Source organism: Amblyomma maculatum, chromosome 3 (assembly GCF_055883805.1).
Source record: "Amblyomma maculatum isolate TAMU_Amacu chromosome 3, ASM5588380v1, whole genome shotgun sequence".
Taxonomy (NCBI): Eukaryota; Metazoa; Arthropoda; class Arachnida; order Ixodida; family Ixodidae; genus Amblyomma; species Amblyomma maculatum.
Window position 1 is genome coordinate 162,238,125 of NC_139346.1, and position 27,464 is coordinate 162,265,588.

At 45.3% G+C, this 27,464-nt stretch overlaps 1 pseudogene across 1 annotated transcript; it reads right to left on the reverse strand.

The window, feature by feature from the left end:
- Positions 1-377: 377 nt before the first annotated feature.
- On the reverse strand, positions 378-26,062 carry LOC146196687 (uncharacterized; annotated as a pseudogene). Its single transcript, XR_014706139.1, has 9 exons — positions 25,535-26,062; positions 24,175-24,271; positions 22,579-22,695; positions 18,107-18,313; positions 16,162-16,383; positions 14,047-14,118; positions 9,419-9,516; positions 6,170-6,281; positions 378-4,204 (listed from the first exon to the last, which is right to left on the reverse strand). The product of XR_014706139.1 is annotated as an uncharacterized LOC146196687 (transcript).
- Between the last annotated feature and the right edge of the window lie 1,402 nt (positions 26,063-27,464).

Below are 27,464 nucleotides of genomic sequence, written 5' to 3' on the forward strand. Positions count from 1 at the left end.
GAGACTAGCGCATATAACACAGACATAGGAGAAGACAGGACGAGCGCTAAACATCAACTGAGGATTTACCGATTTACTTACAAGAAAGGTACATAAAAGCACTTTTGTGGTGCATGCACACACTAGTCAAAACCAGCAATCAAAAACTAATCAAAATGTGGGCAAACTGCTTTTTAGGTACACTTTTTCTTTTTCGGACAAGGTGATTGAAAGTGCACTGACACACTTATCGCCTTCCCTGCTGATGTGATATGTTTCACATATCTCACGCCCTAACCTTGTGCCTCCCCTACCAAGCACACACGTGGCATCAAACGCCGACACGCAGCCACAACGCTTACAATGATTGGCCAAACGCCCCCCCCCCCCCCCCCCCCCCCCCGCCAATGAATCCACCAGCGAACAGTGCTCTCTTAATCGATCATTCAGGCAGCGACCAGACTGCCCCATGTAGCATCTACCGCAGGAGAGAGGTATGCGGTAAACGACGCCGGCAATGCAGGATACGAACTTGCGCTCGTGTGTAATGGTGCAGACCGGCTTCCTGTCCTTATTAACGGCTTTGCACATGCGCACCAGCTTTTTGGGGGCCGTGAACAAAACTCCACACCGCACTTCTCTCCAACCTTTTCCAGCCGGTGCGATAGCTGATGAACGTAAGGAATGGCTGTACGCCTCAGCCTTTTGCATCCTTTGTCGCATGAAAAAGGTTGGAGAGAAGTGCGGTGTGAAGTTTTGTTCACTGTCCCCGAAAAGCTGGTGCGCATGTGCAAAGCCGTTAACGAGGACAGGAAACCGGTCCGCATCATAAAACACGAGCGCAAGTTCGTATCCTGCATTGCCGGCGTCGTTTACCGCATACCTCCCTCAGGAGTGGAAGCAGGCTCGAGCATTTTGGAGAAGCTTTGGGAGCAGTAGTGAAGCCATTTTAGAGCAGCTTTAGAGCAACGGAACGAGAGTTTTGGAGCATTTAAATTATGTTTTGGAGCACGTTTCCAAGGTCAAACGCCTTTGATAATTGCCATTTTCTTTTTCTGAAGTACAAAATCTCCAATCTGATTTCTTTTTATAAAAGTGTAATGCCTTTCCAATTTTGCACTCATCTCTGACATGACAAACAGCCAAAGCATGTAAAGATGTATAACACAGGCCGACCTTGGCAAAATCTTGGAACAGACTAGCAGCAAACGTAACGCTTGCTGGTGCGCTCTATAACTGAACATCTAGTCTGACCTAATGCGTTTACCTATTTTGATTCGATAGATTCAAATGTTGAGTCTACCACTTCGATGCATTCTAGCAGCGATACTAACTTGGAATTCAGATTAGTGGGCATGACATTTCCGCTCCCTATATTGTGCATATCTATTTTATTTTATTTATTTATAATGCACCTCAAAGCCCCCAGACATGGGGTATTACATGATCCCTTTTGATCCTATGCCTGAGCTGATAAATTTCTAAGCACGTGGATATTTCGTCTGCCAAAAAGGAGCCTTCAGACCACAGTAACACGCCTTAACAAGCTTGGCGCCAGTGCCGCTCGATCTTCTTGTCTGTTTGTAAATATGATGGAGGTCTACAGGAGTGGAAGCAGGCTTGGGCATTTTGGAGCAGCTTTGGGCTACAAATAGATGGCATTGAAGGGTAGCCTTTCCATCCTGCAGATTTTTACTTCACTGCCTCCTGCTAATAGTTTATCACTCTTTGCTTGAGCAATGCTTGGGCTCATTTTAATATTTTGGTGATAGGTCCCATATGCCTTTCCAACGCTCTTGAGAAGTTTCCTAGTGAGTGACAGCTTTGGCATACCAACCCATAATGCTTCAAGTATGGTTTTGTCTGCCATTTTAATATTTTGGTGATAGGCCCCGTATGCTTTTCCAACACTCTTGGGAAGCTTCCTAGTGAGTGACAGCTTTGGCGTACCGACCCATAATGCTTCAAGTATGGTTTTGTCTGCCATAGACCTGGCAAGCTTGCCACTGACAAAGAGGCTCGATGGTGAAGTACCTGCTTGTTTTCACAGCAGAACCATTAAAATAACACATGCAGGTTTGCAGTTGGACAAGTTTTCTTCCTAACAGCTCACAATAGTTTGCGCTACCTGCTTCCCTTGCTGATCTCGCTTCTCTGCACCGGCGATTCAAAAGGCTGAGAGGAGGTGCTACTTCACATGCATAGTGCATTTTTTTTTCCGCAATTATCTCCAACCGCCGGTGGCTCATATTAAATTTACTAGCGAACAAATATTTATTATACTCCATGCTTCCTTCCCTTGCAAAAAACTTAATTGTATTAAGTCCAGTGGAAGATACGTTATATCTCTGCTACTGATGCAATGACATTGTTCCCGTGTTCTGCTAAATTTGATGGCAAAACATCAAAACAGCCAGTTTGGAGCAGTTTTGAAGCAATATTGCATTTTGGAGCAGGATGGAGCAGCGAAAGCAGTTTGGAGCAGAATGGAGCAATTGGAGCAGCCCTTCCACCCCTGCTCTCTCCTGCGATAGATGCTAAGCGAGGCAGTCTGGTCGCTGCCTTAATGATCGATTAAGAGAGCACTGTTCGCTGGTGGATTCATTGGCGGGGGGAAGCCAATTGGCCAATCACTGTAAGTGTTGCGGGTGCATGCCAGCGTTGGTAGAGGAGGCACAAGGTTAGGGCGTGAGATATGTGAAACATATCATAAGCAGGGAAGGTGATAAGTGTGTCAGTGCGCCTTCAATCACCTTGTCCGAAAAAGAAAAAATGTACCTAAAAAACAGTTTGCCACATTTTGATTAGTTTTTGATTGCTGGTTTTGACTAGTGTGCGCATGTGCCACAAAAGTGCTTTTATGTACCTTTTTTGTAAGTAAATCCTCAGTTGATGTTTAGCACTCATCTATGTCTGTGTCTGTGTTATATGCGCTAGTTTTTTTATTAATGATGACTCATCAACTAGCCCAGCTTTCTGCCTTGACTGCCTTGGGTTTTGTGTGGACATTAGACAAAAAGATTGCGAAAAGCTGCTCAAGTTTCACGACCCCTTCTGACTAGTGGCGCATTGTATGCTAACTACTCAAACTGCAAGCGAGGCAATATGGCCAAAGGTGCTTTCGGAATAAAACAGAACCAAGTTACCAACCTGCGACCCAGAGACAAGTCAAACAAATAACAGTTGTTAATCACCTGTAGCATTGTTGCCATTCACCTTCTCTGCTGTCCCAGCTGACCTTGCAAAAAGTGTATGGTTGCTTCTTAACAGCGCGAACTTTTCACCGAGCTACTGGGCCCATATTCAGAGTTTGCGTCTGTATCGTAAGTGTTGCTATCTCCCCGACCTCGAGTCACATGATTGGTAGAAACGCCGATACATAATGTTGCCACCTCTTCCGGTTCCACAATGGCAACACCCAGTTTCGGCGTTTCGACCAATCAGATGACTTAAGGTCACGTGAGATAGCGACAACTCGATAATGATGCAAACTCGGAATACGGGCCCTGCTCTCCTTCAAAGCTTTCTTTCAAAGGGCAGTGACAGCAACTTTCTCAACCGTACCAGCACCTACCCTCCCCCCCCCCCCCCCCCCCTTCTGCCCCTCCATTCCTCAATATGTGAACCCAGCTGCAGTCTTTTCACTCCAACAAGAATAATCCACAGCATGCCCTCATTCCTTACTCATCAAGGTGCCTCATTTGACACCGAAATTCGCAGTGGGTTCATGCGCTCTGGTGCTGTCCTGCTCTGCCTCAGCTTCTCTAGCTTGGACCTCAGGTCCGTGCCTGCCATTCGAACTGTCGACAGCAGGCGGCGTGCATCTTCATCATCATCGTCGTCGTCCCGCCGCCCGCGGCTGCTTCTTCTTGACCCGTGAGCCGACCTCTCATCAAATACAAGGTCGTGGCCATAGCCACTGTCACCGTAACCATCCTCGGCTGGATCATAGTCGTCCCGCAAGCTCGGGTCATCCAGGTCGACGTAGCGAGACCGCCTGGGAAGTGAAAAGCTGTCTCGATCGTCGTCCCCGTACTCGTCGTCATCTACATGTTCGTGTCTCTTGGTGAACAAGTTGGCCCGCCCACCGGACAGCCGGTCCCAGACACTGCTGCCACTGACGCTCGTGCTGAGGGAGCGGGTGAAGGTTTCTTCATCCGAAGTCGGCGAGTTGCCAGGTGTGGACCATGGAGTGGGGGGTGTGGGTGTGCCAAGGGCGCCGGGCCTGTGTAGCACACATAAAAAAATGTGCATCTTGAAAATTTTTCCTGTCCGTCATATATTAGCACCTTACACAAGGTACAGACTTCGTAAAAAGTATACAGACCAAGAGGGGACCCACTTATAGGCCGCACTGTCTGGCTGGTTATGAATAGCCATCATTCGGAATCTCTTGGAAGGTGACACGACCCTTGCCCTTACTCAAAACTGAAGACTTCCACAAACCGCACTTAAGTCCCAGCATAAGGTTTACAAGCTAGCCACTAGCAAAAGCTAGCAAAAGTGCGGATGTCGTGCAGGTAGAGTTTATGAAAAGTTCAGCAAAACTGTGCACCTCATCAGTGGTTAGTGCCGAAATGGTGCAGCTGCATGAAAGCAGACAGCTTGCACGATGATGGCTTGTGTGTTGTGATAAACAGTGAAGCGACTCTTTATTCCACTTGTCAACAAGAACGGTGCCCATGTTCGGCAAAGAAACGGTGATGCGTGCTTCAAACCATGGCTAACAAGTAAGCATGCGCATGCGTCACGATGCATGCTGACTTCAATCGTGATCAGTAAAAGTTGTGTTCGCTTCGTGCCAGCTGCCGCATGTTACACATGCATCAAGGCTGGTTCTTGTCAACGCTTCATTGCGATGTGCTATTTGAAAATTCATCTCATTTTCCCTGCCGGAGTGGCGCAGTGGTTACGGCGCTCGATTACTGTGCCCAAGGACGCGGGATCGAATCTCGGCCGCGGCGGCCACTTTTCGATGGACGCCAAAAGCAAGGCGACCATATGCTGTGCGATGTCAGTGCACGTTAAAGAACCCCAGGTGATCGAAATTTCCGGAGCCCTCCACTACGTCATCTCTCATAGACCGAGTCGCTTTGGGACGTTAAACCTCACGAACCACAATTCATCTCATTTGGCATGTTAGTGCCAGTTATATCGAGTGGCAGCTATAGCTGGTCCACCAAATGAATGCCGTCTACTTTTATGGTTACCTATGCACCGATTCATGAATGAATGAATCCTATTGTCTGTGTATATGCCAATCACGAGCATGAAGATTTTCAAACAGCACATCGCAGTAAGATAATATGCATATAAATGCATAATTGTGGCAGCGGGCGATCTAAACGCACATGGTCTAGACTGAAGTATATAATGCATCACACCATATGCGTGTGTTTACTTTAGATGCAAAGTCGCGTAGCCGTTTTCTTGGCGAACTCGATCATGTCCTCGTTGACAAGTGGAATAACTAACTCGACTCGCTTCACCGTTTATTACATCCCACCTGTAGCATACAACAACTCAACTCAGCTCAACCACAACGCAAAAACCAAAAGTATTGCGGCTGGCTAATGACAAAACTTCTTTATCATGCAAGTTAACCGGGACGTTGACGTCAGCTGACGCAAGCTGCGCACATAAGGACGTTTCACTCTGTGATGTTGCTACGAAACCTGAATAGCTTTCCCTCGTAGCCGTATGTCTCCACATTGCTGAATGCTAACGAGTAATTTATGCTTATTAAAATGCGGTAGTCTGCCAATACAAGCCAGTTTCAATTTATTTACAATACTACGATGTTTACAATGAGCACAACCACTTTATATTCCCATAACGGCAAACTTACACTGCCCCCGCAATCACAGCGGACTAATTGCAGAGCTGACTATTCCTTAGGTCTCGCCAGATGGTCGAATACAAAGCAATAGTACTGCTGTTGCTGCCAACACATTTAATTCATACCTAGAGTCAAATATACAGACCCTCAATCCTGCTAGTCAATCACCCAATGTTTGGCTTGTCCCCAGCTAAAAGCAAGCACCCTCTAATTCACCGCAGCCCACAACGAGCGAAGTACATTTCAAAAGCAAATGATTTCCTGCACCAGGATTTCAATATCATTTGATGACAACCACATATATGCAAAAGACCTCATGAACAAAAACATTAGAATGCACGCGCCACCCACCTCTTTCCACGTCGCTGCTTCTCTTCCTCTTCATCAGCATACATCCGCATGCGCATGCGCTTCACTGCACGCTGCCTGGCTCCGAGAAGGGACCGATCTCTGTCACTGTCATCTGGAACATGCCGAGAAACCATTGCACGTGACAGTGCTGCCAGCATGACGGCTTACAACTGCTAACATTTTAGCATAAATTGATTATTGCGTTTCACTCGGCACACGTGAAATTATAATCCCTCGAAATTTGAGCTGATCGGTGCAGTAGATATTTTTAAAACGAATTTTTTTTTTATTATTGCGAAAACAACTTCCTGGTCTGGCAACCACTGGCCGCTGAAGTCACAATGGTATATTATTTACAAGTAGTCTGCTATTAGCAGTGTCGGCTGCACTCCTGCATGCAGGCTGTGGACGGTGGTAACGGAGTTTTTTTTTTTTTCAGCAAAAGTATTTTATTTGCATATTCTCTTTTTTCACCGAGAAGTAGTGATCCTTGGAGAAGTGGACTTGTTTTGGGCTTCAGTCTGAGAGTGTTGAGCAAGCCGAATTCGATGGGCTCATGCTGTATCATTTAAGCATATAATCTGAAAAATATTATTCGTTAGCTTGTTTTAGCATAAAGTGTTCCTGCATATAAAATGCATCGTCCAATATTTCCTTCCGTTGTGTGTGCAGTGAAAGGGGGGAGGGGTTAGCGCTGTGTTGCTGATTGCTGAGCTATTGCCCTCTTGCTCTTTCAGTCCAAAAACAGAGCAAAACCCAAACAAGCATACATTGACACAAGGGCACATCTTGCGACATTAGAGGAGCAGAAAAAAATGAAGCCACACCTCTTGAGATGCTGTTAGTCAAACTTATCTTTGGCTGGTAAAGCTTTTTTGCAAAACTATGCTCAGTCTGGCCACAGCCAGCGCACGAATGTATGTGCTGCCACCGCCGCTTCAGTCCCATCAACAGCAGTAAGCATGGAGCACTGCATAAAATTCACCTGTGCATGGACCATAATTTATCGTTTAGACTCCTCTTAATTTCTGCTACAGCAGCTAAACAGATCCTATGATGTCGCAAATGGCATTGGGTTCAAGAGGGGCACACGACTGCACCACTAAAAGCACCACTTCAATTCATTCGAACTTTGATTGTCAGGCTGCTCCAGGGGCTAGAATAACACAAGGTGAACAAGCAGCTATTATGTTGCTATTACTATGTGCAGGAGCACGGTACACCACTCGAAGCAAAACATGCCCAGGTGGTTGGCAGCAAACACACACATACGGAATTCACGCGAATCTAAGAAGATTCTTCTTTTTCTTCTCTATTTTTCCTTTTTTCCTTTCTTCTTCTTTTTCTCCAAAAATATGACGCACAGTTTAGTGGAATCCAACTAGATTCGGGCCCATCTGAAAATCAGGTTCAAGAGGGAAGAGCGCTCCGTGCAACAAAAGAAAAAAGCTTACATGAGAACTGCACGAGACGCTACAGTGGTGGCCTGGCGAATATAGCGGGTCGCCCCACAGCCAGTCACGAAATGGCCGTGCCGCCCTCGAGATCACCCGTGGTCTCCTGAAACCCCCTCAAGGTCACCCGCGTACCCTAGGGCCCGAATGGGTTGCGGCCGTTCTCTTTCACTTTTCTGTTGCCTGCGTACTGCTCTCCGCTCTGGGCACGGGTCCAAGTGACTGGCCCGAAATGATGTCACACACCTGCGAATGAGTGCTAGCGCAGAAGTCTTTGTACCACGTCGATAGTTCACGTCTGCTTTGTTAGCGGATGTAGATGTGAGCAAAGCGAGATGGGTGAAGCCAGGCACCATTACAGACCTTTGCATCAGGCAAGGAGGATGTAGAAAAGCTTCCTCACTGGACCAGTTCTGCTACCGCTTCCACCACGCTAGTGAAAAAGTGCCTGACTTTTGCCAGGCACTTTCACGTTTCACAGGTGAACGTGCGCAAGCAGCTAGAAAACGCCAGCAGTTTAGCAGCATGTTCCAGTTCACGAAAAGCCTTTACGGGACCAAAACGTGGATACCATGCAGACTTGAGGAAGACTTGGCTCGGAATGTGAATGAGGTCAGGAACAGATGAGTCACTATCGAGATGATACAGATGAAAGTCAGGAAATCGGCCTGTGGGCATGAGAGTAGTCACGCAATTTTCAAAGCAAGCAAAAGCTCGGTAAAGCATTTTATGAACTGCCCGGGGTTCTCATTCCACCGACAGACTTCAGTGTGTCAAGGGTTCCCGGAAGACTTCGAAGAGAAGTTGATTTAATTTCAGCATTACGTCACTGGGCTGTGACGCCAACATGGCTACGGCCTTGGACAAATAGGCAACACTGACCAAACTCCGACACATTCCAACATGCAAGTCACCTACACTGTTCAAGAAATTGGCTCTAAAGATGTGAAAGTTAGGACCACAGGAAATGAGAAGCAATGGGCGACCGCAATACTAGCGTGTACTGCAGATAGTTCAGGGTTTCCTCCTACATTATCTTCAATCAGAAGAGATTGTCGGAAGAAAAATTTGCTCCTGGTGTTATCATCGACTGAATTTAGTGTGGGCAGTTAAAAAAGAAATAAAAATAATGTTGCCCAGCTTGCAGCGCTAAAAGCACAATGGGATTAAAGGGTGATCATCCACTGTAATAAAAAGGGGTGGATGACTGCGGACATGCTCAACCACTCGCTCCACATCATTTGGTTCCGTTGTCTTGGAGCCCTGCTGAGGCCACGTTCAATGCTAGTTGTAGACATGATCAAGGGGCACACCTCTGGCACTAACAAGGCATTCGTAGTAGACAACTGACAGCAGACAATTGCAACCTCTAGATGTGTGCCTTAACAAGCCTGTGAAGGACAATGTTCGTAAACATTACTGTGAGTGGATGGAGCAAAGGGGACATGTACTGATGCCTACCGGGAGGTTGAAGCAAGCATCGCTATTCTGGATATCGTCGTCTGCGCTTTCAAGAAATGTGGCATTTCCAACGACCTCAAAGGTACGGAGGATGACATGTTGCAGGAAGACGGCGGCACAGAGGCCAGCGGCGGTAGCGACAGTGAGTGATGTCGCTGCACTTGTTTGTTGCAATAAATGAAAAAAAAAAAACGATTTTTCCGATGCACTTCCTAATTGGGGGGGGTCTTATATTCGCGTGAATGTGGTACTCCCTCGTCCACACTGATTACATACAATAAAAGTGGGATTGAGGCAGAGTGAAGGACAGAGAAAAGAGAAAAAGAAAGCACACCTCCAGTGTCCATGGACCTAGCACTGCCCAGTGCAAAGGACGCACTCTTGGCCTCCTCATCCTGCGCTTTCTCGAGTTGCTGATGAGGCCAGTCATGCCTGAAATAAAAGTGCAGTTGCTTTTTAATCTCTGAATTTCTCGATTCGTGTACCTCCAGCATCCCCTCCATAATCATCATCAATTTGTAGAACCGATAAAAGTGCTACTATACGCCATGTAAACATACACAGTCTAAAAACAATAACATGTAAATGAAAACACTGTGCAATAACCAGGTCACCCAAACCCTCACTGGGCTTGTCAAAACAGCTGATAGTCAAAAGAGGGACAGAATTGCTACTGGCACCAAAATTAGTCACATACGGTCAGAATTTAAAGGTTGATTCAGATACCAAATATTAGGGAAGTCAATATGTAAGCAAGCAAAGAAACAAAAAGCAAATGAACCCATGCAACCACATTACAAATACAAGGATGAAACTAAGCGAACAACATGAAAGAGTATAGTCGATTCTGGATATCGGACATGAATATATTGTATTATCGCTTATAACAAACTGTCTAAATATCTTTTCAAAAATCCTATGCATATACATAGCAGTGCCGTTTGCGATTATTGAGCACCAGTTAATGGACTATTATATATATCGAACAAGGCTCCACGCTCCAGCAAAGATTACTTCTCCCAATGACACTCCCATGATAACTTTATGCGCAGGGAGCCAGGTCATCTGAGTGCCCTTGAGCAGCTGTTGGCAGTGCCAGAGTTCTTCAATACTTTCCCTGTCACGACATTCTGCCATAACTCTATGGTAAAGACCTGTAGCTGCCAGCGGCGGCCGCAGTGCGGCACTGCATACGTTCTGAGGGCATTAGGTAGGCAGCAGCGAAGGCGGCTGCCGTTGTTGTGTTAAAGACCCTGTTCACCAAAACTCCAGCATCGATGTCTGGCGTTAGCGCTGTGAGCGAAATATCACGAGCATGGCACTGGCAGGAGGTAGCTGGCAGCTGACATGGCCGTGCACTGACCAGCCGTAGGGTTGCCTGACATTACGTTTGGCAGAAGCTAACTTCGGGCCTCTCCTTTCATATGAGAGGGTGATAACAGAATCAGCCTGCCAGAATGTTTGAATTCACAGTACCTCTAGGCCATGCAGGCACACTCATACGGCTAGGTTAAAGCGGTGCTTTATACGTGGGGTGGTAGCCCTATCGCTTCATAGCCTTAAGGCTGAGCTTAAGTGTCCCCCTTAAGTTTTTAATGCATGAGCGTTAGTTGGCCCATGATTAAAGAAAAACGTCCGCTACAGAAAATTGTGTCCTTCCACATCCTCAAAACTGGCTTTCTGGACCCCGGAAATTTGATTTGACCAAATTTGATGTCCAACCTAATCTGAGCATGGCTAAATCAATAAAAACATCCAAAATTTGACCCCCCCCCCCCCCCCCCCCCCCCCCCCCGCCTCATGAAATCCAAAATTTGACCTGTCACAACTTGACCAAACATGATCTAACCTAACTCGAGTATGGTCACTTCAGTGGAAACCTCCTTGGTTAGCCACTCACAGAATCTGGTCTCGTGGATTCCTAAAATTTGACTTCGTCAGAATTTGACCCAAATTGATGCCTAACTTAATTTCAGTATGATCAACTCAGCGGTGACTTGCAAATTTAGGTAGGCCACATCCACCTAGAATTTTGCATTTTGCCCCCCCCCCCCCCCCCTCCCCCTGGACTCCCGAAAATCAACTTCATCTGAATATGACTAGAACTGTTATTTGACCTAATCTGAGTATGATAAACTCAGTTGTGACTTCCAATTTTGGCGCTCTATCCCCAAAATTGGCATGCTTTCGTATTCCACCGTGCACCTTTTCCACCCTTTGACCTGTATTGTGCCTCGTATAGGGTGTTCGTGAAGATCTGGAAAGATAGCGCGTGCCTGTGCATCTGGGGTGTCTCCCGCATGTATCATTATTTTGCCTACATACTACTGAGAACGAAAGGCGATAAGTGTGAGAATGCTTCTCTACTAAAAGCACTTCGACACAAGTGGCGCTGTTTGCTTGGACCAATGGCCAATTGAAGGAGTGGTTGTGAGGGGGCAACAAGGTGTTTGAGAACTTTTGCTGCACGCCATGGCGAGCGTTTCCGACGGCCTTCCGGCATATCTGGAGCCCGCCCGCCTACACATCCAAGAATACCAAGTGTCGTCGAGGGCCATCAGACCTTCGAGGCTGCATGTACCGAGCACAAGCCCATCCGACACAGCTGCTGCAGAGAATGGTGCAGGTAAAAAAAGGTTTGGTTTGGCTATGGGGTTCAACACCTCAAAGCGACTCAGGCTATGACAGATGCTGTAGTAGAGGGGTCCGGATATTTCGGCCACCTGGGGTACTTTAAACATGCACTCATATCGCACAGCACGAGGCGCTTGGCTTAGGTTATAAAGGTGACCGCACAGGGTGCCTTGTTGCATACTTGTAAAGAAGTTTGCAGAGATGACGTGCTCTAGCTGCATCCGATCCTTAAAGAAAGCGTATCAGATACCGAGAGATTTAACTCTCATAAGAACAAAATGCTGCAAGCAAATGCCTTCAGCCACATCAGAGGTTGGCCGCTTTGGTCTTTAGGAGCCAGCTGCATCTCTTCAGCACAGAAAAAAAAAAACACGATCACTCAAGGCATATATACGCACATTATGTCCATTTAGTATAAGAGAAAAATTAAGTTGAGCCGGTCGACTGCTAGTCCAGTAGCCATGTCGCACTCATGTAAAGTAAGACTTCTGGGACCTATTTCTTTTCACTCTCAAGGTTTCACGAATATATAAAATCACCCCAACAGCACCTCCCTCAAATCACAAGAAGAAGAAGAAAGAAGAATTGAGATAGTTGAAAGCGGTCTGTATTTTTTTTTCTGATTTGCATTTGGCCTCAGTCGCCCACGAGAATGATTTTCTGTGTTCGATTCATAAAGCCGACACATTAGAGTATGCCCACGTCTTTCGTGAGGAATATTGTGACCTAATCCAAAATTTTTCTTTGTGACTGCTTATCATCGGTTTCTTTAGTCATGGCCATTACTGCACTTCAAGCATCTAGGAATTCATCTTCGTGGAGCGATAAGTCTCCCGTATAAAATAACTATGGATAAGACTTGCTGACTCGAGATGAGATCAGCACCTAAGATGAAGACCGAAACGCATATACAAGGGTGGAGAGTAGAGAATAGCGAAAAATAATTTAGCGCAAGTCACAATTTGTGAATGGAATAAAAAGAGTACAAAAAGTGCAGTAAGAAAACTAGGAAAATTGCAAGAACAAACAAAACCTATAGTGAGCACGATACTGCAAGAAGAAAATATAAAGATATGCAAAACAGAGAAACCATAGAAATGCCGTTTCAATTAAACTTTGCCCGTGGTTATTTACTATACTTGCTGAATTCGATGCACGCATTCAATGAAACTGACCACTGGTCCGATAAATAGGTATATAAATGCCCACTGTATTTACACACCGTGGACATGAAGGATGTGACATGTGCGGTTGTGAGTTGCAATTAAAGCAACCAGGCGGCACATCAATATCCTGCAGTGTCCTTAATAGGCACTGGATTTGGCACAGATCTCTAAAACAATGCTTCAGGAACACGGAACAAACATATTTCTACGATGGTAGTCTATAGCACGGCCCAGATACCATGAGTTTGTTCCTATTGAAAACCTCTCTCCAAGGCTTGATTCGACACTAAATTGACTTTGGTTATCTCTTCCCCGAATTTCTTTCAAAGTAATTTCCCTCGAAAAATACTAGCAACATTCTCGAGCATATTTAAACATTTTTTCACTCCATCGCGTGCTGTAGAGCGGCAGTGGCAGAGCCCCTCCGATGCCCTCACACAGGCAAGGACACCCCTAGCGCCTGCTCCTCTCCCTAATATCAAACTTTCGATGGAAGTGTCACAACCAGAAAAAAGGTATTGAAGGATTCCGGCAGCACTAATCCCGTAAAACAGCATAATGAAGTGAATGTCTAGTCTGCTTATGACCGACAGTGACTTTTTCCAATGCACCTGCCATTGTAGCTTTAATGACAGAACCGACTCTAAAAACATTTGTGCCACACAGACGCAAGTTTTGGCCCTCCTATCTGTGCCACAGAAGTACAAGAGTATGTGTCCAATGCACTCCACTTTTCGACTGTGCGCTGTGCTTCCAGAATGCCAGCAGGCAGCATGTCGCTGAAGGAAACATGCCTCTAGCATAGGTGCATCAACTTCACTATATGGGTTACAAAGAGGCTCATCTGTTGCCTTTTGCATATCAAATTATATCGAACTATTCACAATCCCCTCAGAGTTTGATATACCCGGGTTTGAAAATGTAGGCAAAAAAGTTAAAGAGAAGTTTGTCAGCGGCTTCAACAAGCTTCCAATTCCAATACCAAAAGCACAGAGCTGTGCAGTGAATTTTGATTAGTTCCTGTCTTGGCTGTAGGTAGCTGTTTAATGCAGAGCACACAGAGAAAATGCGAAAAAGATTGCCGCTATATAGTGGTGGTAAAAGGCAGGTTTAAAAGGAATTATCGAGAGATGCAGCAATCACAGACACCCACTGTACTCACCTCCATAGTTCGGGTTCCCGTACTTCTTGTAATATTCACTGTGCTTTTCTGCTCCAGGCATCTTTTTGTCATCTGTCAGCAGAAACATTGAACCTAAGCCTCCGAATATGAAGTGACTATGAGCACATAGTCTCTCATAGGTACCTAACGGGAAGACTAGTGACACTGTACACCATCCATCAAAGGCTTGCCAGAAAGAAGAGGTTTCACATTATTGCGAAAGCAATACTACAACAGCCAAAGCGAGACCTCGGGTGGCAGCAGCTACATCGTGAAGAGGCGTAGCTACGGTCTCCTCATAAAAAAATCAGCCTGCCATGACATTTGAATTCACGTTACCTCTATGCCACGGGCAGCAGCTGCCGATTCGGGTCGCTCCTTTTATATGGGAGGGTAATATCAGAATCAGCCTGCCAGAACCGTTTGCATTCTCGTTACCCCTACGACACGCAGGCATGTCCATACGACTTGGTAGAAGCGTGATTTTATATGTGGGCTGGTAGCTTACGCTTTCGCGTCATACCCTTAAAGGATGAGCTTAAGTGTCCCCAATAATGTGGCACCTTACATAGATACAGCGTGATGGTGGAATAATGTAGTAGTAAAAAAAAGCTTCCACCGTCGCTTTCGCAATTCAACTAGGGCTAACCAGAGCAAAACCACAACTAATTTTCTGGCTTGGCTAATGTTGCCCCGCAAAATGTCAATGCAACAGTAGTAACCATACAACTTTTCCCAATGAAAACGTCAAAGAAACGCTCCCCTAACTCCTATACAAGCCTAATACTGAACACTCACTCATGTTAAGTCTGTTAAATATGTACCAAACATTGTAGTACTAGCACAATTTCATCTGTATACAGTGGACAGCATCATGGCTGCTACGGCTAGATCCAGCCCTTGCGTTACACTGGAACGCATGTGTTTGGCCCAATACTAGCCGACATAAGCCGAGCCAAATAAGAAACCTCACCTTCTTGGCATGCCCTTGGCAGATGAAGCACTCCAAGAAACTCGCACAGATAGTGCTGCCGCTTTTCCCTCTAGGTAATCTTGAAAAGCTCTACAACTGTGAATGGAATGAACTGCTTCCACTGAAAATTCTAGCATGCTCAATGTGAAAGCTCGTGTGGCCAAACAAAGTTGTACGCGGTAGCCTAAATTACATATAAGGGCAGCGCCTATGTGTGCAGCCCACATTCTTTTGACACTCATTCAGATAATGAGGTGAAATTTGAATAGGCATCCTAATTAGGCATTCCTATGCGGCTTAAAAAGTTTTTACACAGGGAGCAGCTAAGTAACAACAAAGCACAGACCGATTTTTTCTGTTGGGGCATTGCAAACAAAGACAAGCAAGAAAGAGAAACAAGGAAGAAAAAAGGGTGCCAGAGGATTTCTTCATGGCAAGCATCAACAATGAGAGTAGTGCCATAGAAAAGTCTTCTACAAAGCAAACATAAGGCCTACGAGAAATTACACATGTTGCTTTGTTGTCGACTGATGCAAACAATACGGCAGCCCTATTACCACAGGGTGCTGGATCCGCCCTCATTCTACATATCATTGAGCAAAATAGGCAACCTTTTTCAGGTATAAGCTACATTTAAAAGGTAGAGCAACTACTTCCTGCTTTGCAGTGAGAATGTATTTGGGAGCAAATATATACTGAATTACATTAAAAACAATTAAACGCTACTAGAAAGAGTACTTTTCCTATTTTCGAGGCTTCAAAGAGCATTAAAAGGAAGGAGAGAAAACATGTCACTCCAATTTTGTTTACTTTTCAGCAGAACTGCTTTTTGAGTCTTCTGTGGCCTGCCGGCAAAGAAGTACCTGGGCCAACAATACCTCTATTTCAGTTTTTTACTTTTTCTAACCTTTAAAACTTCAATACTTTTTTTTTTCTTTTTTTGTGTGAAAGCAACCTTATCGTTGCACATAATGCAGCAACCAACCAACAGAGGCTGAATTTTTTGTGCCTTAAAAGCACTGAAAGTTAACAAGAGTCGCGAATTCCGACTGAATTATTCAACACCATGGTGTATCCAGAGCTAGAATCATCACAAGAAGATGGTGCTGCACAAAGTCACAGATGATGCATTTGGTACTCACACTTGTTTGAGAAGCGCAGCAGCAAGATTTTGGCCTTTGGGTGAGGCACAATGGCCCGTCGCCATTCCCCAGGAGGCACGGGCACCCCTACATCTGAGATATCAAGCTCTTCCCGGCCTGGAACCGGGCCTTTGGGCGCTGGCTCCACAGACACACCGGCATCGTCCCCAAATTCATCGTCTGACATCACTACAACTTCTTCACTCCCATCTCCACCTCCACCTGCAAAGTGCCAAAAGAAGCACATCACAGCAGATGAGACCAAGTCAAGCCCCTGCATTGTTTTCCCTTTTTTCCTTTTTCACTTTTAAGTCAGGTACGCTTCAACTGTACACAGAAAGTAACTATACACCTAAACTCTGAGATACTGGGAACATACTGTGCCCGTATTCCGAGTTTGTGTCATTATCGAATTGTCGCTATCTCACGTTACCTCGAGTCATCTGATTGGTGGAAGCGCTGGAACATGATGTTGCCACCTCTTCCGGTTCCGAAGTGGCAACACTCGGTTCCGGCACTTCGATCAATCAGATGACTTGAGGTGACGTGAGATAGCGACAATTCTATAATGACGCAAACTCAGAATACGGGCCTTGGACAGCTGGCGCCGATTATTCTAAATGAGGGTTATGTCAAGGTACGACCCATGAAGTCAAAGACTGTCCAGATAGACCTCCCCAAACCTGAAATGCATGAAAGTGCAGTGATGCCTGCCCACCTGACAAGCGTGGGTTACAGCAGGTGCGACAACTATCAAAACTTCATCGTTGCCAAAATATAGCCCAGAAGCAATCGCCGTTTCACTTCTCTCAAACCCACGCCATCTTGCCACTGCCATTTGGCCACCATTGGCCAGTCACACCTTTTCAGACACTGCTTAACGTGTCACTGGTCTTTTAGTTTTATTCCGAGATGGCACGGTGCTGTTCGGATGCCTATACACATTCCTCTCTTCTGCATCCTCACGCTTCCACCATTCTTCAAGTACGTTCAACCGCCGCTTTTAGAGGATGCTTCATGACGCACTAGTTGTGCGGCGAAGTATTCTAAATATGCGATGGGGCTGTCTGTAAAGCAGCACCACTGCTACTACATCGCACTGCAAAAAGGGCTGAGGAGGCATTTATGATTTTTGAGAAATTCTTTGAAATTCCCGAGAGTGTGCGCAAGGCAAGGCACTTGAAAAACAAGCGAAAAATTGTCATCATTGCTTAGTTTTCATCTAAAATGCATAGACAACAATATTCTAGGCATTTGTTACATAAGTTCACTATGATGCGAAGTTTTCAGGAGCTATTTAAGGGCTGTCAATAGTTACCCCTTTTGGAGCATATTTCCCAGTGCCCTGAAGTCTTATTAACATCATCTTACCAACATGGGTGTTCTTCACATTGTGCTTGCATCAAAATGCAGCCATCATGACCAGCATTTTATCGCGTGATCTCATGCTGAGCAATTGAACACTATAAATAACCGTTTCACCACAGATAGGGTGCAAGTCTTCTCGGTCTACACAAAAAAAAAAACAACTGACAAATGTTTACGCTATGCTGCGTAATGCAAGAACCCAGCAGTAGCTGCTATGGTGGGCTACTCAATGCCTCCCTCTCGCTTTCCAAACTGCACTATGCTGCAGCTCTGAACTCTACCAGCCGTGTTCTGCCTCTCCGTCTCTCACCACACAGTACCCCCGCTGCTGCTTCCACCTGCTGCATTGCGCTCTGGCTACCAGACTGCCTTTTTTTTCCATACAGCATCTCTACAGTGCAGCGCTTCCCTTTTACTTTTGCTGCTTCAGCTGCAGTACCTACATTCCCTTCCTTCTTTCCTACCTTACTCACACACCCCGCTTAACCCACATCAAAGCCAACACTGCAGGACCAAGGGACACCTCCAATCAATAGCTACCACTGCAAAAATATCTCAGCAGCAGAAACTCGCTCACCTTCGGCTGAGTCCTGATGAACAACGCTTCCAGTGGTTGCTGCTGGTTCGGGCCGGTTCAGCGGGGACACGCAACTTGGTGGAGGCTTGGCCTCTGCTGTGGGGGAATCGCTCTCCTCTCCCCTGGCCTTGGGCTTGACGAGCAGAGGTCGGCTCAGCTCTTGCAAGGCACGAGCAGCATCCTGGTTTCGCTGCCACACAACATTGCCTGGACAGAATAGCAACAGTTTGACACAGGAGGACCACACCAATGCAAAAACATGAGAGAGCTCTTGAAAGAAAAATCTGGTTTTAGATAGCATGCTCAATTGCACTTCTGTGTAGAGGACAAGGATTAATGAGGAACACTGAAAAGCACAAAAAATGGTGAAAAAAAAAATGTTGAACAGAAACATAATCGAACAGGTTTTATTAAGTGGTTATACCCACCTCAGCAGTTCGAAAAATCCTATGACCTTGTAATGCATGACTCAACACTTTACAATATCGCATTCTGCAACATGTGAAACCTCCACAAACAATACACACATTCATTCATAGTCCTAATCGTGACTCTTATACCTCTGTCACACTAGCAAATTTAATGTCATTCGACGCATCGAATGTCATCCAGTTTCTTTCGGTGCTACGCAGTAAAACATAACGTCATTAGCAAATGGTGACAATTACGATCAGCTATAAAAGATTGCTGAACTTAAGGAACATCAGTGAGCATAAAAGGCGTTTGAAATCACTGTGTAGCCTTTTAAAGCTGATTGAAACATTTCTGTATGATAATTCAAGTGAAAAACATTTCTTCTGGCTGTGTTGTAGCACTTTAGCCATAAGAATCCAAGCCAAGTATCGAGTCACCCACAAATTCGATAAATGTAAACAAACAATATGGCTGAACACAGCGGAGCGCGTATACACAGTGCGGAGACACACTGAGACACGTAGAGTATGCAATTGACGTCCAAGCTGTTAGGCACTCAGTCACAACTTTAAATTGTTCCGAGATAAATGCACAGGGAGAAGCGGCCACCAAGGAACACAGAGCCTAAAATGATCATGAGTCGCTGGCATGACTGGACCACTGCTGTTACCGAGAGCAGTTGCATTCCACGAGAGCCTGCTGTGCGAATAATTTTATGCCTAAATTAACAGTTTTTAAAACAAAACTCTAGAAATATAATGCTTAACTTTCACTGTGCGCAGAATATTTTGTTGCGTTGCTTGTTTCTTCTGTGTATCTGGCGCCGAGAGTACAAATTCGGTTCACGACCGAATGCGAATGAATTCCCCAAACTCATTCGATAAAGAAAGTAATTTAACCTAATGACATTAGATTTTCTCGTGTAGCAGGTAAATAATGCCATTAGATGCTAATGTCATTCGTCATTCGCTTTGAATGACATTAAGTTTGCTCGTGTGACAGGGGTATTAGTTATGTGCGATGTAGCGTGACTCACCACTTAACAATGTAGCATGGTGTGGAGTCTGTAAAATATCTACTCATTAACTCTTTCTGAAAGGCTGAATGCCTTGACTGAAAGCTACAAGCCAGCGAAAAACTTTTTGACCATGATAAAAAAAAAAGGGGGATGGCTATCTTTATCACTGTACACTCCATAGAGAGAACACTTCCTAATTAAACCGGGCGCACATCCAATAATAGAGCTCACAAAACCAAGAAACAGCAGGCGAGCCTACTGACAGCAGTCAGGAGTCAAGTGGAGCAGTGGCACTGGCTTCTCTGCAATGCGCGGTTGTCGTAGAGTTATGTGCTAATGGAGTTATGTGTTTGAAGGTGGCAGGAGCACACGAAAACAAACGTGCGCCCGGCGTGGTAAAATCAAAAGTTTCAGCCACACAGCCTTCACTTTAAAGGACTGCTGAGGGCTGGCCTTCTGGCAATTTTTCCAGACTAGAGGACCTGCCGAGGCTAAAGTAAACCACTATGCCGGTATTATGGAGGCCTCTGGTCAGACTTCAAGAGTGTAGGTAGAGGAATAAATAACAGACGAGAAAAATATTGCTGTCTGGCATTTGAAAATAGCTGGCATGAAAGCAGAGCCACAGGCATCAATGCGAATTTCGGAGGTAATTTTTAGATTCACTGACTTCAGTGACGAATGTACAGCGAATGCCAGACCTAGAAATGCAATTTTTAAAGTTAGCACTACAGGTAAGCTAAGCACAGTGACTGTCATGCTGCTTAACCCTCTATCCGACAAATTATTTCCCATAAAACATACAAAAATCGCCAAACAACTAATCATAATTTTTTCCACATAATTCTGATTCTGAAAATATATTACATCGCTGGTTTTTGTCAGAATTAGCACAAAAATTTAAGAAATAAAGAAAGAAGCTGCTGCTGAGGGAGGATTTGCCGCAATGCATGCCATAGTGGGCCACAGTGTATTAAAATTGGTATTTATTTTTTTTTTATGCTGCCCCAAGATCTCGGACAGTGAAGGAAAGAAAACTGCCGCAGTGGGCCACAGTGTATTAAAATTGGAATTTTTTTTTTTTTATGCTGCCCCAAGATCTAGAACAGTGAAGGAACGAAAACTGTCGCGGCGCGTGCACCAAGTTTTGGCTGTTCACAAGCTGCCATATACATGCCCCCTCAGTGTGTCACCATAGCCGTTATCGCTCTTGTCACCATATGAAGCAATATCCAGTTCGAACATGAAGTCAGAGTCCCCGTCAGATACTAATTTGAGATCACTAGCAATACTTCTGCCAAAACTGCTCCATGAAGCACCTCTTTTTCCTCAGAACATTGCCCCCACCAGCATTTGTCATGTGTAGCGCCATTATGAAATGACTGTTGCCAGGCTTAAAGCAGATGCAAAAGGCACGAAATGCAGTTTTCTTTGTAGACTTTCCACCCTCTATTGTTGAAAATTGCAACCAACCCAACTGACAGCAGTAACTCATCTTTAGCAGCGGAAGCAGCACAGCATTGGGCTGGATGAGTGTAACTTGTCTTTGGCAATATTGGCACAAACTCCAATGATGTGTACAGCTCAGGCTTGGCGGTTAAAAGGCTAAGCAGAAACAAGACTAGAAAAGTTTGCCAATCACTGTCAATCGAGTTTTAACTGGTAAATGTGCATTCGTTTGCATTTTATAAGCCTCATGCTATTTCAAATACCAACACAGCTTTTACTTCACTGCCAGAAAGTGTTTCCACAAAGTACAGCTGGCGCCATCGCCGCAGTGTGGCACAGAATTCATGGAAGTCGCTAATATTGTTTGATTACCCCGTTGCAATGAAAACATGCTAATTTGATTAGGCCAAAACATTTAAAAAAATCAATTCAGACATCCCTGCCACTGGCTATTTTTGTAAGCTAACTACAGTGATGTCAGTACTTTTATTTAATGCAACAGCATTTCTTGTCTCATGAGTGACGTCGACAAGAATTTTGGACAGTATGTGTCTGCAGAGTGTGTCAGAAAAGCGTGACCACACGAACTGTCAAGAGAGAGAAAACATTGTCACAAGTGGGCTTCGAACCTGCGCCAGAATAAACAGATCACCTTCCCTGGCCCAGGAACGAGAGCACTATGTTTCGCCGCAGCCAATCACGACTCATGTAAAACTGCAACACACTATCGCACTGTGAAGTGAACGTTGTTGTCTTCATGAACTTCAGTCTGCGGTGCTCTTTCATTTAACCTAAGTCATATACATACCCCATCTGGGCAAGTGTGGGAGAGGTCCGCAAGCACAGTGAAAGGCGAATACACCAGGCAACGTGACAGAACTCACAATGCTTTCCCATTTGCTGTCACTCCAAACGCAAACTTTGCAAGGAGAAGGCAGGCCTGCACCATGCAGTATGAACCTGCCCAAACAATCCACCTTGTGACCCAGACTGCCCTATCCAGCTCCAGGCACAAGGCCCAAAGAAAAAGGCTTTCATGACGCGCATAGATAGCAGCGGCAGCAATTGGAGTCCCTGACTAGGGACCCCACCCACGCATCTCCCTCCCTTATCACTCAATAAAGTTGTTCAGTCAGTCAGTCTCATTTCCGCATGTAAGAGGACTTGAGTGCACCCCTGCTATTTTTTCTTTGTTGAAAGTCTTTTGAGGATACGCCACACTCCAACACTCACCTTCAGCCAGTGATGACAAAGTTCGTTCAGTTTTGAAGTCAAGAGTTTGACACGAGTACAGGAAAGATTATGCTAGGCAGACTTTCTGCGCTATAACTACGTCTTTTGCTACTGAACAAACATAGACAAAACAAGAAGGAGTCACGCAATCAATTTTAGAAGAAATAAATGTTGCATGTAGCTGTCCTCAGTGTCCCTTTAAAATTCGCTGACATACCCAGCACACGTACACCACCACAGCACGTCTAAACCCCTGAAACATGCCATGAATGATGGATCGCATGCAAAATACAAAATATTTGCCTAAGACAAAATATACCAACAGAGTAGAAGAAAAATAAACAGTCACAGAACTCACAAGCGTAGTCATTGATCCAGTCAATAGAGGCAGGGTCATATTCCTTGAAGTACTCTAGCACGTCTTCCGTTCCCATGTCAGTCACGCCTCTAACATGCACCGCATTCAGTCTCGTTCCTAAATACACAGAAAAAAATATCATAGAAATATCAATGCATTTTTCTAACTATGCTGCAAAGTGAAGAAACATACAGCCATCAACTTAAATATAACTGCCACATCTAGGCAAATGTATAAGCGTCAAAACAATCTATAATGAAAGACTGTTCCGCAGCAAAGTGAAAGCTCAAACAAATAATTACAAGAGTTCAACGCTGCTGAACCAAATATTGAGCGAAAGCATTAGCTGCGGGTGACGGAGCGTTCTTTTTTTCTTTTCCCTCAGCCCACATATCAAGCCCCATTTTAACCAAGCCGTATAAATGTGCCTCAGTGGCCTATAGGGGTAACGTGAATGCCAGGGTCCTAGCAGGCTGATTCTGACATGACCGTCCCATGTAAAACGAGAGACCCACGTTGGCAGCTCCTGCCGAATGAGCCGCGGCTCTGACCGCGCCACGCCGACCGCTTTAGTTGGGAGCCCATGCCTCGCTTTTGTGTCATGTGGGTAAAACGTGGCTACCGCCGCACTACGCCAACCGCTTGGGTTGGTAGCCCAGCTCTCACCCTAGTGTCACGTGGGGTGTGATGTCACAGCGTCACATGGGTAAGACAAGCGTGGCTACTGCCGCGCTACGCTGAAGGCTCGAAACCTAGAGTAGTATTGCTTTCGCAATAATGTGAATATTAAGGGTTGAAGCTAAAGCTATTTTTCATAACATTTATAAAAAGAAAATATTACCGAACTTACTCGATGCTAAGCACCCCTTTTTTCCACGATCCCGATGACCAGAGTGAGCAGGGCATTTAGATTTGAAAAATCTAAAATGACCGCCCCCTCCCTCTTTTAGCAGCGATATATCGACGAGACAAGCAAAGAATTAACAAACTTAGTAAGCATCTTGGACAAATGCAATTACAGTTCACTAAAACTTCAAGCTGTAGGCAGCCCTCCACAAAGTCGTTCCAACTTCTGTTGCACAGCTCTCAAACAACTGACATCAAGCCAAGCAATGCGTGTCCGCGATGCTCATGAAACCTGTGTTATGCCTGTGAAAAATGCAACAGGGCAGTGTGCAAGCAAACTGAAATCTTCTGATTCTGCCACTAAGTAATGCTTGTCCTCAACAATTTGATGGAAAGTCCTTCTTGTTCAAATTAGACTCAAGAAACTACAGCATGCTATCCTCTTTCATTCAAATGGTGCACCAAAAGCCAAGGATCAGAAAGAATGTCTTTCTCCACAATTAGATAATTTCTGCTCCATGATTATATGAACAATGCATGAGTATATTAACAATGTTACATTGTCATGTGAATCCTGTCCAGTATGTAAAGTTGATAAAGATGAGTTCAGACTTTTGAAAGGGATTAAAACTTTGTCTCTATTTTTACTGCATATAGGATAAGTCCATTTAGTGTACTGAATAGATTCATTCAAATAATATGTCCACCTTGAAACAGCCCTAAATTTCAGCAACAATAATAATCTCATACCTCCTGGTCGTCTAGGATCGACACCAAGGCTCCGGTAAACTTCAGCAAACTGGATCATGTAGGCTTCAGGGTCATCGCTGTCATCCGCTGCCATTTCCTGCAAGAACAATAATAATTACAAGAGATGTTCTTGGCAGCTTTCCCCCAAGGTCAGGGCAGATCTTTGTTACATCAACATGAAGTTCCTCATGGGCCCACAAATGGCATGACCAGAAGTCAGTTTCCCTTCACAACCACAAGCATGGCTCAAAAATGCTGTTTTAACCACCATTATAGCAGTTGAAAGTGAAAGCGCCTCCAAAGGAAAACAAAACTTCACTGCTATTTAAATCTCCGTTCAAGTTCTGTGAATACAAGCATAAGTCGAAGTGTTCATTTCATTAACTCTTCTAGCATATTGCTCCTCAGGTGGGCATATGATGTAGAATGGCAGCCGAAGAATAAACAAGTATAGCAAAGTTGGACTCTCGGTTTTCAAACTCCATATACTTTTTTCTTTAACAATCTGTAGACGCACACAACCACTGCACAATCTACCTCAACACAGCAGTGAAGTCTATAGCAAAATGATAAATATTGCAGTATCATAGATCACGAAAATTGGACACGGTTTTCACTGTTTCACTCAACTTCGATGTATTTCCTAGTAGTACGGCGCAAAGAAAGTGTCGGACAAAAAAGAACATACAAGCGCGTAGAGCTACCGTGTGCTGTCTCCACCGTGTTCAATAAATTTCGGCAAACTAACTAGACCAACATGTCTCAATTCTGGGCTCCGATGCACCATGCTTCTAAACAAGGAAAGGGGCGATCTATGTTTACTTGGCCACCGTCACCTTACTTACTACACGCGCCGAAAGAGCGGATCAACCAAGTCGAAGTGCAAATAATCGCGGCAATAATTTTGGAATTTTCCTTCACACAAACAATTAAAACATCATACACCTTATGAATACGGTGTCCGAGGACGTTTCGTTTCCAGTTTCCAGAGCAAAGCAGCTAAGGAACCGCACGGAGTTATTCGAAATCAGTCGAGAAATTATTTTCGTTTTAGATGAACGCAGCGAAAAAAAGAAAAAAAAAAAAAGCGGAACCACGCGCACTGAAATTAATAGTCATGTGTTTTCGCGAGAAAAGGGTGACGGAAGTAAACCGAACGCGCTGCCTCACTACCTCGCATATGGCACAGCTACAGTAGCACAGCGCACAGCGCATCTCGGGCTCCGATACCGCAGTAGACGAAAGCAAAGCCGCACTCTTGAAACGAAACTGCGATTTGTTCCCGGCGTGTCAGGAGAGATCGGACTGCACCATCAATTCGCTGTTGGCAGAAAATATATTGAGATGTAGTAACACTCACGTCCGAACTCTTGCGAGCGCGGTCGGCGACTCGGGCAGGCACGACGACCTGCTGCGGCGACTCCGTGATGTCGGCGCCTTTCTCCACTTTGCTGCTCTCGTCCAAGTCCATGCAGTCATCGTTGTCGGCTTCCAAGGTGTTGCTGTCGACAGCAACCTTTAGGTTGGGTAGCTCGCGTTCCAGTAAAAAATCAGCCATCCTTTTTCTTTTCTCTCTCTTTTCTCCTCGAAAGTGTCGATCAGGGTCCCCTAGTCCGACGACGGTAGCAGAGGAGGTGGGGGATCAGGCCGTGCTGGGAAAAAACACCGGGCTCGCTTTCGAGTACGACCGCAGCATTGCCGCCATCGCTTACCGGCGATAAAAGGGGGCTTGCTGCGTGACTGTTCACACCATGTGATAGCGGCGTGCGACAGGAAACTTTTTTTTCCAAGCAGGAAGGCTAGACTCGCACCACGCGAAGACTCCGCTGAGCGCATGCAAAACAATCAACAGCCGCCAACTTGATTTCTCGATGTCGCTGGTGCTTCCAAGCTGATTGCAAGGACATCGAAGAGTAAAACAAGAAATACATTATCAACTTTATCGCTCATATTTCAGGCCAACTATGTGTATTGCCTCCTATTTGTTTCCTTTTTATCGTAAATAAACTACAACTTATTGTTATTACCTGATGCATCGCAGAGCACACCAAAAGATGCACTTGTGGCGTCATCTTCTGCTGATTGAAAAAACGAACTAGAAGAAGACCCATGACGACAACTTACGAAAGAAAAGTTTTTCCATAAGAGGCCGCCACAAACACTTATAAACTAGGGTGCCTTGATGCGCGGGCATCGAGGCACCCAGGGCACCCTATTATAAGCGAACTCGCGCAGTAATTCTGCGACTTTGCTTCAAAACAACTCAATTTTAGCATGCATTTTTTGTTTACTATGGATTGTGCTGCCATTTAAAGCAATTCAATGAACTCTATCTGCCGTCGTCGTCATTGCTTTCTAAAAAGGCATATTTAACGCAACATCATATTGAGGGCTCTCCCAACTGAAAAACCGACATTGGGCCTACATTGGAACAATTAATGTCGGTCCAACGTCGACGTATAACATTGGCCGAAATATCGGCCAAGCTCGGAAACCTGCCTTGTAGACGGTCAGCACAAAACTATGCCTGAACATTTTCGAATGTCAATTCCGTGACGTTGCCACATGAAAACACGTACGTTCAGTTCAGCCCCACCGAGGTGGTGCAGTGGTAAGACGCCCGACCACTGTGCCGGAGTTCCCGGGTTCGAACCCGACCGCGACGGCTGCGTTTCGATGGAGGCGAAACAAAGTGGCGTCAGTGCGTTGTGCGATGTCAGCGCACGTTAAAGGTGGTCGAATTACTCCGTAGCCCTCCACTACGGCTCCCCTTTCCACCTTCACTCCCATCTTCCTTCCTTCCCTTACGGCGCGGTTGAGGTGTCCACAAAGCAAGCCTGACCGATACTGCGCCCTCCCTTTCCTGCTATTATTATTATTAATGCGTAAGATTGCACGTATAGGCGAGTTTCGCATGGGCCGCCTGTCGGAGCTGTAAAAGAGTAACTATATTTGGTATATAAAAAAAAAAAGAATGATACCATCGGGTAGAGCGTCATGGAAATGTGTGCAAATGACACATTGGGTGATGTGGAGTAATTATGTAAATAATTAGAGCCTGTGGAGGGAAATTTGAAGGGTTTGAAGGTGAACGGGAAAGGGCATGATTTGCGTGCTTGCTGTTGTGGCTATAGGAAGAAGGAAAAGAAAATGCACGGGCCTGCTACTGGCTCTGTAGCTGAGCCACCTCCGCTACCTCGTGCGGACAGAAGAGAAAATAGACATGAAAGGAAAAAGAAGAGGAGAGAAAGACGCGCGCGCCGCAAGTCGTCGTCCACCACCGAATTGCG